A 16,081-nucleotide genomic window follows, 5' to 3' on the forward strand; every position below is an offset into this window, starting at 1 on the left:
GAAAAAAAAATACACGTTGGTGACGTATATAATAACTACTTGATAAGTATTATGGTATCCCCAGAAAAGAGTTATAGAGATAAATACGTAGCAAAAACAAGGTGATTTTAATGAAAGACGACAATTAGATTTTATTTAGCCTAAATTATTGAGAGCTCATTTATATGCAAACCAAAAAATAAACTGTGACAAGTTAATCAAAACTCAACGAGAAACTACTACGTTGTAATCGCACTTTCAATGATTGCCTATGTTACACACATCTCGTAAAGGAATCATATTGTTCTTGGGCAGCAATGCGTTTTTCTGTACTTATGAACATAATATATTAATCTCAATTTGCGGTTTCCTTTTAAACATAATGGAACATAAATTGAAATAAATGGGATATTCTTCGTTGTTAGAGGTAAGTTTATTTGGAGGAAAAACCAGTCGTTAAGCTCGTCGACCCAGCTCATATGTCTCTATTTTTGAAGATTCCCCTTTCTCTACGGAAAACCTCAAGAAATAAACTGTTGGAAGATGCAGATATTGGGCATCTCTCTGTAAACAAGGATGTTTTAACATCCTTCACTTCATTCATTGTGTTTATATATATTTTCCTGGATCTACTCTGTGGACAGTTTAGTACTTTCAGTTGATATATTTCACATAACACTGATTTGGAAATATTTTATATTTTAATTTTAATGCAAGTCTTGACAACGTTCATTGTTTATCTAAACTTATTTTAGAACAATAACCTATCGTTATTCAAACAGTCCCTAAAAGTAACTTTCTGTGAAACGCACACTTTTATAGCATATGTTTAAATATGAGACTCATGATCACGACAACCAAATTTCAACAAGATAATGTATTTATACTTGCTATAAATATGTTTTAACTTTATCTGTAAATAGAAAGAACGCTCTTTATAATACTTGAAGCTATACAAAAACTAGTATTTTAGCTATATCTGCAGCTAATATTTACGGAGTCTTCGAAAAGATAATCACTCCATTCACTATGTGATAATGTTGTTTTATAATCTGTTAAGCCGCTCTGCACGCGGCCCAACATGGCCAGATGGCTAGAGGACGCTCGACTCGTTATCTGAGGCTCGTGGATTCCAATCTCCGTCGCACCAAACATGTTCACCCTTTCAGCAGTGGGCGCGTTATAATGTGACAGTCAATCCCACTATTCGTTGGTAAAAGGGTAGCCCAAGAGTTGGCGGAGGATGGTGATGACTAGCTGCATTCCCTCTAGTCTTGCACTGCTAAGTTAGGAGTGGCCAGCGTAGATAGTTCTCGTGTAGCTTTGCGCGAAATTAAATAAAAAAACTTTATTCACGCTCAACAAATTGAATTTATGATGATAAAAAGTAAATGACATAGAACTTTTGTTAGTTAAACTTGTTCACATTACTTGAAGTGACATTCTAAAATGAAAATAATATTATCTTTTCAAATAATATATATTTTGATTGAGAACGTTATTTTGTCGTATAGAGAATGTTTTCACAATATCTGTGTTATCCAAGTTCTAACAGACCATAAAAAGTTTTCACATTTTAAGATTGTATCAAAGAAACGAACAAGTTGACGTTAGCTTTCATGGTTAAGTCTTTGTGTGTATGTTCTATAGGTATTCACTATTTCTGTCAACACAAGAAGATAAATTTGAGCATCTTTCTCTTCCGATGACTTTTTAAGAAAGACGGATATTAAAATATCTGCACTTTATTTTACTTCTGATTTTTTGTATCTATGGCTCCTTGTTTGTAGTCCATTTCTTTTGAACGAAATAATATTGGCTCATCAAGAGCCAGAAAGATATAGATGTTCAATCAACGTGTAATATTTGTGCTTGCTTTGACGTATGAAAGGTTTCTGGTTTGGTTTGTTTCGAATTTCGCGCAAAGCTACTCGATGGCTATCTGCGCTAGCAGCCCCTATTCTTGCAGTGTAAGACTAGAGGGAAGGTAGCTAGCCATCACCATCCACCGCTAACTCTTGGGCTATCTGCGCTAGCAGCCCCTATTCTTGCAGTGTAAGACTAGAGGGAAGGCAGCTAGTCATCACCATCCACCGCTAACTCTTGTGCTACTCTTTTACTGGCTAATAGTGGGATTGACCGTAACATTATAACGTCCCCACGGCTGAAAGAGCGAGCATGTTTGGTGTAACGGGGATTCGAACCTGTGTCCCTCGGATTACGAGTCGAATGTCTTAACCACCTGGTTATGCCGGAACCTGAAGAGTTTCTTTATTTTATATATATAAGTAAACTCATGACCCTCAACATGTAAACCTGAACTTTCTGAAAATATTAGACAGAAATAAGAATAAATTTGCCTAACAACAGCTAAAGTAAATAAAATATATTTGAAATGACTCATATGGGCCATATTTCGTATAACAAATAACCGAATAATTAGAGTGCTTGTTAATTCTAACGATCTTCTTGAAGTAAGAAATATGTAAACTATTTTTGTTTATTCTGTTCAAACGAATGTAATTAAACTAAAGTGATATTTTTGTATAAATGTTTTTGCCCTTTTCACGTTTCGTTCTGATACTGCAACAGAACCTTGCCTTGAGCTACGTTCCCTGAGTAAGATAACTGACAACAGCTAATTACACATTTCAGTTAAAATAATTATCAGATACACTATTTTCCAACCTGAACATTTATATTGTTAATTTTGTTGTATCCGTAGTTTTTTTAACTAAAAAAACAAAACAATTTATCAGGTTTTAATTATCCTCTATATTTTCCCCTTGAATGTTTATTGTAGACCCATGTGCCGAACTGTAATATTTGTTCGTAATAATGTTGTTGTTTTTTCAAAACCAACCTTAAGCACAGATTAAATGTGTGTGTTCATTTCAAAGTTCTCGTTTTCACCACGTAGTGAATTTCCAACAAACGAAATGTATATAAATATTTTCAACTTTGGGAATAATGTATGGTATTGACATTTGAAAGTTCTGCCATTGAAGTGAAGTCAAAGTACATGCACCATTTCTTCAGCTTTTTCTTTTAACAAGAAATAAGTCAGAATAATTTATATGCAATCTATCAAACGTGATATTTCCTCTCGGAAAGTTCCAATACTTGGATCATCTGGTGCATATTGGATGTTCTTAAAAGAATTTAGAGAAGTACGTTCAATGTATTTTTTGGAAGGGGTAGTTTCTGTAAGAAAGATAAGGTACGTATACTGTTGGCGAGAGAAAACATTGTTTCAAAAATAAATCTCGGAGTGTAAGTCACTAAGTTAAGATGTGAGGAGTGTTAAGCGAGTAAGTCTCTGGTTAGTTTATCTCACAAGTCTTGTTTCTGTTATAGTGGTTTCATTGTGTGTGTTTGTTTTTGAATTTCGCGCAAAGCTACACGAGGGCTATCTGTGCTAGTCGTCCCTAATTTAGCAGTATAAGACCAGAAGGAAGGCAGCTAGTCATCACCACCCACCGCCAAATCTTGAGCTACTCTTTTACCAACGAATAGTGGGATTGATCGTAACTTATAACGCCCCCACGGCTGAAAGGGCGAGCATGTTTGGTGTGACGGAGATTCGAACTTGCAACCCTCAGATTACAAGTCGAACGCCTTAACCCACCTAGTCATGCTGGGCCTCACTGTGTGCTAACGGCCTAATTTTGGTGACTTGGGTTTACTCTACTTACGACTTGATAGTCGTAATTGATACAACTTTACGTACTGAGAAGGTGATCTACCTGGTTATGTTCTTGGTGGACTCACTTCTCTCTTGTGATGCGTACTCACAGGTTCATCTATTCCAGCTTTTCTCCTTTGACATTTTTATTTCCTTTAACGGTCTTTAATTACAAAAACAATTCTCCCATCTTAATTTACATTTACCATTCACATTATACCTTGTTTCTTATTGACAAAGTAACTCTTGTGTAAATTGAACGTTGATTTATAATTTTACTGGAAAATATAGTTTGACTTGAAATACTTAGGATTACATTTTCAGTATTATATTCTTTAAGTCTACTTGTAAATGCAACATTCCTTGTTTTCTCATCTTTTATTATTATTTTCCTTTTGTAATGCGGATCCTCATGGTTCCAAGGACGTGTTTTATAGCAAAATTTGGGCAAGTTTTTATTTGTTCTACAAGATTCTTTCGTATTTCGATACAGGGGAAACCAATGATTTTAAACAGAGAAAACAACTCAAATACTTGTATTACATTGATCTTAATGTTATCTTAAGAACTTTAGTAACAAATGAATAATAATTTTATGAAGAATTCCGCAGTAGAATAGGATTACGCCAAACATTCTGTTTTTTTTCTTCAGATTTTAGACATACTGAGTGTCAGTGATATGGTATTTTTGACTGGGCTTTTAAATTTTGACGGTCAGCATTTATAAATTATCTTTAAAATTATTCTAACAACATCTGTTTTTTAATGATTTGTTTTTATGAAACAAAACATGTTTAGTTTTAGTAAAATAATCAAACTGTAAAGATGTTTATCTCTTGCAAATTAAGTTCTACACAGAATGATTCGGGAAAGATTGTATTATAATTACAATTTTAAAGAATCGTTTCACATTGGTGTAGGTATCACTTCTGGAGTCGTATGACCATTTCACATTGCCAATTTTAGCGGAGTATGGAAGAATCCCCCCGGAGAATATTTGGATATTTAATGCATTGAGATTGAATCTCGAGTCATTTTGACTGTGTATATTATATACATACAATGTATTCTATTTAATAAAATGTAATATGTTTTAATACATAAATTGTAGCTTTACGTTATATAAAAAAATGTCAGGCCATGGTCTAATCAATCATTAAAATCCTTAAGCCTATTGACTGTAAGTTGTAAATACATCACATGTTAAATGAGTTTTATAGGATACTACTTTGGTTAGAATTACATCTTTCGTTTTATAACTTGTCATATGCTTGTTTAGTTTGACGTTTGGTAATATTAGTCAAAATAAAGTTATAAAACTAAAATTATTTATCCAATAATGATTTTCGATTTGTTACACCTGTATTACAAAGTATCTTAATGTAAATCTGTGTATGCAGATGTAAACCTAAGATTACATAAAAACCTTGGAGTTAAATTAGCTAAGTCCAATAAACTAGACCTAATGTCTGGTAAAAACGGCTCTGTCTACGTACAGGTGATTAGGGCGTTCGATTAGCTATCTGTGGATCGAGGGCTCGAATTTCGCCAGTGAACGTGCGTGCCCCTTTCAGCTGTGAGGCGTTATAATGGGACCAACAATCCCGTTATTTAATTAGCCTAGCCTAATAGTTGGGGGAGAGTGATACCTTCCGTAGTCTAGGGAAACTTCTAGTAGCTACACGCGACGCTCGAAAAACAATTCGTGATGAAGAGAAAACCCACTTGTAGAGAAAAGTATATATTTAAAAACTGCTGGTATTGGTAGAGAAAGCACTATTAGAGGAGTGAACAATGTCTCGACCTTCTTCGGTCATCGTCAGGTTCACAAAGAAAGAAAGAGGTAACTGACCGGAAGCTGACCACATGTTTGAAAGGGGTTGTGTAACTGAGTGTAGGAATGTAGAGGGCGTGTTTAGATTTTTGATTATATTTATTAATATAGGTATAAAGGTGTTCCTTTGTATTGGTTTATTTTGGGCTTGAATTGTTGTATAAGTAAGGCTTCTTTATATTTTGCGTTTGTTTATATTTGTTTCTTTATTTAGTATTTGGATGTTTTATACGGTTATGTTGTGTTTATTTGATTTCTTTTGTTCGAAAACGTGTGAAGGTGACTTTTTGTGTTCTTTGAATCTGGTTTCCATTTTTCTACTTGTTTCTCCAATATAGAAGTCGTTGCAGTTATCACATTGTATTTTATAAACAATGTTGGTATGGTGTTTGTCAGTGTAGTTTTTAAATAGTATTGATCATAGATTTTTGCCTGGTTTTTGAATAAATTTAGTATTAACTGGAATGTCATATTTTGTTACTAGTTTTTGCCAAATGTTGGTTATTTTTCTGATGATGTCGGGAATATATGGTATGCAGCAGTATATGGTTTCGTGATTTTTTATTCGTGAGATATATTTGCTTTTGTTCGTTGATTTTGCTTTATGTCTAGGTGTGTGCGTATAATGTTTTCTACGGTTTGTGGAGGAAACTTATTGATGTTGATGAAGTATTGTCTTATTTTGTCTAATTCGTCGTTAATTGTATCTGGTGAGCATAGTTTTATGGTTGTGTTCATTAGGTCTCTTAGTATGTTGAGTTTTTGTTTTGTTTCATGTGCTGAGTCCCAAGGAATGTATAGTCCAGTATGGGTGATTTTTCGGTGGATTTCCGTTTTGAATTGTGTATCGGTTCTTGTAATTTTGAGTTTAAGAAATGATATTTTATTACTTTCTTCCTGTTCACATGTGAAGTTAATATTGGGATGTATAGAGTTAATGTAATTGAAAAAATTAAGTGTGTGTTCTGTAGATCTGAATCCCGCAATCGTGTCGTCTACATATCTCTACCAGTATAGTGGTGGATGTAATACTGTGTTAACTGCTTGTGTTTCAACTTGTGTCATAAAAATATTAGCTAGAACTGGTGATACTGAGTTGCCCATTGTTAGGCCATTTGTTTGTATATAGTTGTGGTTGTTGAACATGAAGTTTGTCTTTATCATGATGAATTCTTTGAGGGTTACTAATTGGTTGCTGGGAATGTCTATTGATGGGTTAGGGTATCGGATGTATATTTCTAAGGCTATCTTGCAGGCTTCAGCAGTTGGGACTTCTATATAAAGAGGGATATAACATCGAAACCGGCCATTAAGGCTTTATGATTAAGTTGATTAAGATTAGACTTGAAATTAAGAGAGATTTTGATGAATGAGCTGTCTGATGTTACATATTTGGAAAATGCCCATGCTATATATTTACCAAGATTGTAATTGAACGATTCATATGTGGACATTATTGGTCGTAATGGACAATCTGGTTTATGAGGTTTGGGGATGCCGTATATTTGTGGTGTACCCCACGATTTAAAAGAGCACAAAAGATCAATAAGTTTCCTCCACAAACCGTAGAAAACAGTATACGCACAAACCGTAGAAAACATTATACGCACAAACCGTAGAAAACATTATACGCACAAACCGTAGAAAACATTATACGCACAAACCGTAGAAATCATTATACGCAAAACCTAGGCAAAAAGCAAAATCAACTAACAAAAGTAAATGTATCCCACGAATTAAAAAGCCATGAAACCATATACTGCTGCATACCATATATTCCCAACATCAGCAGAAAAATAACCAACGTTTGGCAAAAACAAGTAACAGAATATGACATTCCAGTTAATACTAAATTTATTCAAAAACCAGGCACAAAACTAAGGTCTATACTATGTAAAAACTACACTGACAAACACCACACCAACATTATTTATAAAATACAATGTGATAACTGCAACGACTTCTATATTGGAGAAACAAGTAGAAAAATGGAAACCAGATTCAAAGAACACAAAAAGTCACCTTCACACGTTTTCGAACAAAACAAATCAAATAAATACAACATAACCGTATAAAACATCCAAATACTAAATAAAGATACAAATATAACAAACGCAAAATTAAAGAAGTTTTACTTATACAACAACTCAAGCCAAAATAAACCAGTCAAAGGAACACCTTTATACCTATATTAATAAATATAGTTTATTAATATCCAACATCTAAGCACGCCCTCTACATTCCTACACTCAGTTACACAACCCCATTCAAACATGTGGTCAGCTATCGGTCAGTTACTTCTTTCTTTCTTTGTGAACCTGACGATGACCGAAAAAGGTCGAGACGTTGTTCACTCCTCTACTAGTGCTTTCTCCACCAATACCAGCTGTTTTTACAAATATAAGAAACAATTTGAAATATCGAAAAGTCGTAATGCATTTAATTACTGAAGCCATTAATCATTGGTACATTTAAATTGTTTTATCAGATGTTACAAGTTTAAGTAATATATATGTATACATTATATGTTTATACATTTTATCAATATTGTTAACAGTATATGCCTTTTGTTATTCAATATTACACTTGTAATTATATCAAAACAAAATTGACTTTTTTGCTTATGGATAGATATTTTTCTAAATATGTTAATATTTAAAATCTCGTAATGTTTGTTACCTCAACAGTCAATAGCATCCTCGTCAAGAGCTGTGAATGCTACGCACGAGCGTTTTGAGTTTCACATAGGAAATTGGGTACGACATTCTTGGCAGATGTGTAGCGATCAAAGAAAATCAAGGGATTCTTCCTTCGTAGATCACGTACGAAATAGACATCGCCTCACTCAAGACAACTGATCGAACTTCAAGGATGTGTTAAGTGTTACAGGTGGAGTTTATTTGGGAGCTGGGAGAGGAAAGATGTGTAACGTGAGAACACCGTACCAAAATATCGGCGTCTTATTTGAGCGTCTAAATCGCTCGAGGACGTCAAAGAAGGATTTCTGTTACTAAGCTATCAGAAAAACCTTCTTGCGGCGTCTAAAAATTATATGACACTCGTAAATCATCGACCAATATCTACGTTAAACCTTTCAAACATTATTAGTAAAAGTTATTAAAATCAAAAGTTGAAAGTCAAATCAAAGATAAATTGTTATGGATATTTAATTCGGTACATGATACCGAGATAATATATACCTAATTACAACTTGATTCAGTAATGTTATGGTATGCAGTAGGTATTATCGTAATATACAAAACATATTGGGAATTCAGAAATATTGTATTTGGGAAATTTTGTTAAAAACTAAAACCTCCTCGTTTATTTCGTGAAAACTTCTCACATGTTGTGAAAGTGACTTTTTTCAACGATATTTCAAGTTGCAGGTTACGCTATATCACACACACAGTGAAATCGGCATAATATTGAACCAGTAGACTGCATCTTATACATAGTAATAGATATAGTGAACCAACAGTTTGTGATCAGACAGGTAGCGATACAAATCTTTTAAACAGAAATAAAGTAAAATGCTAGACCGATTCTCTTCCATAACGTAAACATTTTAACGAGTGTGCTTTCAAAGTAAATGGTTAGATATTCTATTGGAGGAAAAAAATCCTAAACAAAATTAACGGTAAGATATTTTGTCCTTTCCATGCAAAACAAGTCGTTCATTTCTGTGGGATTTCCCGGAAGTCTCTCATTCCGAGTTCAAGGTTTATATTTTAAGGCTACGTATTTCCTAATTATGTCAACAGTTTGCTAGTCATAAGTGTTAATGTGTAATTATTTGCAGCGATGATAGAAAAACTGTAAATGTGTAATTAAAAAATAGGTTTGAATAGAGAAAATATTTTTATTAAAATCTAATTCATTATTATTATTATTACTTGGTCACGTCTAGGAACTTGGATTATAAATATCTGCCAGGATTTAGAGTTCTTACTGAATAATATATAATATTTTACGCTGTGTAATTTCTAATATCTGAAAGCTAGTCGTCCGTTTAAGATTATGTCTATTTTCTGGTATGTCGTAATTTTATAATTGGAATTGACCTGCTTTATCTTACGGCTTAATGAATGTAATACTTCCCCATGATAATATTAACAAGTATAATAGTAAATAAATAACAAGAAATAAAATAATTACGTAGGCGAGAAAATAAAATACAATATAGAATATGAAATAGTGATGAAAATATCTCCAATTAAAATAATTTTATTAATAAAATAGTCTAGTAAACAGATAACTTTCATAGAGTTAAGTTATTGAAACGATTACACTTCTTCTTAAATGTAGTCATGTTCAGTTTGAGAGAAACTAATTTACAGTTCAATCAGAATTTTCACAACCGACTGACTGCAAGCTAATAGATTATAAAATAGAAATCTATTTTGGATCTCTCTTGTTACTGAAAAGGTTTAAAAACTAGTTTTTCTATAGAAGTCTTTTCTCTGAATATTTGATAATCTTTAAAAAACTCAGATGTTATTTATTTCCTTTTGGATATTTCAGTTTCAGTTCGTTTTTAAAAGAAAGTTGGTTTCAATCCGTTACTTTCAACTGTTAGAAAACTGATCAGACAAAGTTTATATCATACGAGATAGAATATAAAATTCTTTATCATAAATCTTTCTTTATTACATTCTTTGAGTACAGTATCTATAAAAAAATAACTAAATTAGCGGTAAGAAAGCGTAACCAATGTTCAATTTAGAACACGCAGGTGATATACACTGCTGGCCAAAATCTTAAGGCCAATGAACATAAAGAAAAAATATGCATTTTGCGTTGTTAGACTCAACCATTTATTTAAGTAGAGCTTCGAAAGATGAAAATAAGAAAAGGGAAAATAAAAAAACTTTTAGCATTTAATAGGGAAAATGTGAACACTATAAAATTAGCCTAAATACTAGCTGGTCAAAAGTTTAAGACCATACCAAAAAGAAGTCCTAAACAGGGTAGGAAATGCCCAACAAGAGGTCTCAGTAGTGAGTTGAACGGCAGTCATTGCGAATAACTTCAAACATTCGCTTTGTCATGGTCGATATAAGCGTTTACAGAAGGCTGGCTGGAATGTTATTCCAAGTGGTGAAGATGGCTTCACGAAGATCATGTACTGTTTGGAATTGACGTCCATTTCTATAGACTTCCCTTGCCATTCACCCCCAAACATTTTCAAAGGGGCTCAGTTCTTTTGGATGGTCTAAAAGAATCACGTTATTTTCCATGAAAAAGATCTTTGTCCTGCTGAAAGATCCAGTCATTTCCACACAAGCGAGGGTCTTCAGTCAATAAGGATGCTCTCTCTAACATGACAATGTAGCCAGCTGCTGTTTGATGCCCCTGCATAACCTGAAGATCCATTGTTCCATGGAACCAGAAAGCACCCCATGTTATCTCTTCCACTGTGTCGTATAGAAAATGTCTCCGGTGGATATCCTTATCTTGCCAGTAACGTTGGAAGCCATCTGGACCATTCAGGTTAAACTTTTTTCATCGGAGAACAAAACCTTCGTCCACTTTTCTACGTCCCATGTTAGGCGCTTTTCAGCAAAGTTTAACCGAGCTGTTTCATGGTGTGGAAGGAGGAGTGGCTTTTGAAGACGTTTACGGTTTTTAAAGCCTTTCTTTCGTAAATGCCGTCTCATTGTTCTTAAGCTGCATTGTGCGTCCGTAAGGGCCTTAATCTGGTTCGACGATCGGCTGGTGTCTTGCCGGACAACCCGTCGAATCCTCCTGCTCAACGCCGGCGAAATATTCTTGGGCCGCCCACTTAAAATTCTCGTTCCGTATCACTCAGGGTCTTTCAAGAAATTTGCAACAACAGTTTTACTACGCCCAATCTCACCAGCGACGACACATTGAGAGAGACCTTGCTTTTGCAGCTCGACAATTCTGCCACGTTCAAACTCTGTCAACTTTCTAGCCTTTGCCATGTTTTTACCCAATGTAACACAGGAGATGTCAGTGGGAGATGTTGACAACGCTAATGCTTGAATACAAGTGAATAAATTTCGTTACGTGTTACCGATTAATGCTTAGTTTCAGTATGTTCTTAAATGTTTGACCAGCTAGTATTTTGACTAATTTCATAGTGTTAACATTTTCCCTATTAATTGCAAAAAAGTTTTTTATTTTTATCTTTCCTTTCCTTATTTTCATCTTTCGAAGCTCTACTCAAATAAATGGTCGAGTCTAACAACGCAAAATGCATATTTTTTCTTTATATTCTTTGGCCTTAAGATTTTGGCCAGCAGTGTATGTTATTTTACGTATTGGCGACGGGTGGAAGTTGTACTTTATACTAAACAGTATCTCGATAGATGTGCTGATTAACTAATGCCTACGTTATATGTAGTAATTCTAATAAGAAGGAACTATTTTAAACACGTTAATCCAAGAATCTCATCAATATTTTTTCAGGGACTTTCATTACGAAATGTTATAAAGAAAGAAAAGTTCACCGTTTTAACTAACTCTTGTCTTCTTTGTTTCTGTTACTTTAACAAAATTTCTATTGCCAACAAACTATAAAATACAGAATTGTAATAAAGTATAATTATCTCCTAAACTATAACTCATAATCCGTTATCATGTGTTTCTTCATCTCTTTGTTTCACATTCTATAATCTTAGCCACTCTGTGTTTTTAAAAGTTTTCCACCGTTCCGTTAACAGCTTAATTTTAAGCTGAGCGATAAAACTCTTACTACTAATAAATTGTTTTTGAACACGTTCCGTATCTGTTTAGTTTCTTTTTCGATTAGTTATTGTTTCTTACACAATGTTGCTTATACGTTAAAAACTAAGGATTATATGGCATTATGAATTTGTGTTTAAAAGAAATATAATTCGAAACTAATCTAAAGAATCTCTAGTTATTTTTAAAATGGATTTTTTTACCTTCTAGTAGTTATCTAGTCCTTTTGGTTTCTTAATGAAATGTAATTCCACAAAACGTGAGTAATATGCAGTTAAAAGCATTTCTGTTAATTAAATAAAATACACTTTTTGTACGGTGCGAAACACAGTTGGTATTTTTCTGGTTTAATTCTTTTCAACTATAACATTACTCGAAGTGGAATTTGCAAGATTTTATAAGATATATATAGTAACTGACTACTTTATTTGGAAACATTAAAGCCTCTAATAACATGTCATTACTTTCACAAAAAGGTACTATATTGTGTTCTAGGGCAATCATGACAGAGAATGATGTGAAAGCTATCCACAAAATGTCGTGGAAAGTGAAATGATAAAAGTTCCTAAGCTTGAAGTCTGTTTTATTTTGATAAAAAAATTGTTGCCTTAGTAACAGAACCATTTTAATACGATAAGAATTACACTTATCAATACACTATAATAATAGAAAATCTATTATTTTTAAGGGTTAAAATGTAGAATTGTGGGATGGAAGTTGATGGTAATTCTGAGTAAAGTCTGTATGCAATTATCTTTTTTAAAGAACACAGTATAAAGCACTAGTTTTTTCCCCACACAGTTATTTCACCTCTGGTATTGGTAAAATAATACGAATATGGAGAAAGCAGAGCTATTATATATGACAGTGTTTTCAATATCCTAGTGGTTGGTTCGACTGAAGATTATCGAAAGCTACCTTCATTGGAAAAAAATCTGTCACATGGAATATTACAAGTCCGCCAGCTCGCCTTTTTTCTGGCTTATCCTCCGTTCTTAACCATGCGTTGTAGTTGGTGTTTATTCCTAATTGCAGGTGTTTTTCCATTCGATTACCACTTTGATAAATGGGGCAAAGGGATGGTATACTTGTATATTAGCAAAATTCCTGTTTTGTTCCCGTTATATTAAATCTTTGGTCCTATAACTGAGCGACGATTATGCGACGCCATTTGTAGAAAGTTTCACTTGAAATGTAGTAAAATTAAAGTTTTAAACTTTTTGAGACGTTGCTTTAAAACACACATATATACATTATTATCAGTAAGTATATAAATTTAATTTCCACATAAGCTGTACACAACCATATGTAACCTTTCCATATATGTATAATAATGTTTGTAGTCGATAGCTTTATATCATGGAAGATATAAGTACATAATTATTTATTGATATTAATATTACTGGTGTGTTAAAATGTATTTACATAAGAGTAATGCTAATCTACTTTCTTTGATAATTATGGATATACGTTTTAACCTGTATTAGAACACGCACTCATAAATACGGATTACAATAACGAAGTTACTAATATAATTTAAGGTCCTTAGTAAAGTAATCCGTTATAAACGTTACTTATTCTACATAACGTGAAATAACATCGGACGAAACAATTTCCTTTAAGATATTTTTAAAATTCTTTAATAAATCAGTTTATCTTTTTTTTCTTCAAACTTCAACTTATAAATAAGTTCTAGTGCACGTTTGTCAAAAAAAATCCATCTTCGTATGAGAAAAAAAACAACAACAAAAAGTTGTTATGTCAATAGGCAGATAATCTAATATCAGTGAAAGGAGTTTCGATTTTCTATATATAATTAAAATCCAAATTTACTGGATCTTGCTGATAAGATATATTACGACTCACAATTGTGACATACTATATTTAATGAGATACCTTGTGGCACGCGACAAACGTGTTTTTAACTTTCCTCAGTTATCCGGTGTTATAACATGCTATTAAAACTTGCTACGAACGTTTAACTTGTATTTATTACAGTTTCCTTACAAAGTGTAAAGGATGATCAGGGCTGTCTTTACTTACAATGTTCAGATCAACGCCAAATATTCCACAGTTTACTTTTATAATAGATCTGGCATGGCCAAGCGTGTTAAGGCGTGCGACTCGTAATCTCAGGGTCGCGGGTTCGCATCCCCATAGCGCCAAACATGCTCGCCCTCCTGGCCGTGGGGGCGTTATAATGTGACGGTCAATCCCACTATTCGTTGGTAAAAGAGTAGCCCAAGAGTTGACGGTAGGTGGTGATGACTAGCTGCCTTCCCTCTGGTCTTACACTGCTAAATTAGGAACGGCTAGCACAGATAGCCCTCGAGGAGCTTTGTGCAAAATTAAAAAACAAACAAACATACTTTTACAAATAAACTATACCTTCAATTAATATTAGATTCAATTTCCCTATTGATTTGGAGAAGTATGTGCCATTAGAGTCAACTACGATGTTTAACTTTTTTTATCCCCGTAACGAGTGTTCAATGAACTGATCAAAGGAAACTAACTGTAAAAGTACCAACTTTGTATTTGTTATGACATCAAAAGTTATTCAGTTACGTTTTTGTAAAATCAATTTTCTACAAACGTTAACTTTGTAAGCACCTATTAACACTAACATAAAGAACGTCAGTTTATTTTAAATTTCGAATATCTTCACCAGAGCTTTATTTCCGTCGATAACTGTTAACCTGTGAAGTAAAGGAAAAAGCAACTTATTGACAGCACTCGTCTCCAACTGTTACGCCTATTTTGGATGACTTAATACTGTTAATTGACCCTCATTGTTATACAACATCAGTCGTCTCCAAGTGTTTTGCGAGAGTCAATGGTTAACATTAAGCTACATCCGGGAAGTGTGCCAATAAAAACTAATACGTTTCCTTGTATGTATATGTGTGTGTTTTTTCTTATAGCAAAGCCACATCAGGCTATCTGCTGAGTCCGTCGAAAGGAATCGAACTCCTGATTTTAGAGTTGTAAATCCGTAGACTTACCGTTGTACCCGCGGGGAATGTTTCCTTGTACATAAGGATGATGAAATGTTAAGTAAAATTTTAAAGTTTTGTTTGTTTTTGAATTTCGCACAAAGCTACTCTAGGGCTATCTGTGCTAGTCGTCCCTAATTTAGCAGTGTAAGACTAGAGGAAAGGCAACTAGTCATCACCACTCACCGCCAATTCTTGGGCTACTTTTTTACCAACGAATAGTGGTATTGACTGCTACATAATAACGCCCCCACGACTGAAAGGGCGAGCATGTTTGGTGCGACGGGGATTCGAACCGCCACCCTCAGATTTTGAAATTTTAAAAACCGGTAACGAATGCAGTAAAAACGTCTATCTAGAATCAGATAAAATTTTAAACAACCGAATTTCAGTTAACTCTTCTATTGTTATCCTATTTGCATTTTATTTATTGGATATTAAAAGCTATAAATAAATAAAATTGTTTTTCAAACGAGTCATATTTTTTAAAAGTAAAAATGTGTTATGATCTGAGAATAGCAAGTTGTACAATTCAGGTAGATAAAGTATATGTTTTATTTTATATATGAGTGAAACATATAGTCGGTTTCACAAGTGAAACCGTCTGTACTTGCTGAAACTCCATAATAACATAATTGAAGAAAAAAGACAATGGTACATTTCACAAAAATTGCTGTGGTAACGCCAGTGAAGGTATCATCAGATACACACATGTATTTTGTATCAAAGGTTGTAAACATCATAGAAATGAAACAGATAAATTAACCCATTTAGAAAAAAATAAATATATTCATTTTGCTGTTTTTTTCTTTACATTTTGGAGTTTCACTGTTTTACTGCAAGGCTTTAAATGTGTTTTGAATTACAAGTTGAAGG

Source organism: Tachypleus tridentatus, chromosome 7, assembly GCF_004210375.1.
Source record: "Tachypleus tridentatus isolate NWPU-2018 chromosome 7, ASM421037v1, whole genome shotgun sequence".
NCBI classification, from domain to species: domain Eukaryota; kingdom Metazoa; phylum Arthropoda; class Merostomata; order Xiphosura; family Limulidae; genus Tachypleus; species Tachypleus tridentatus.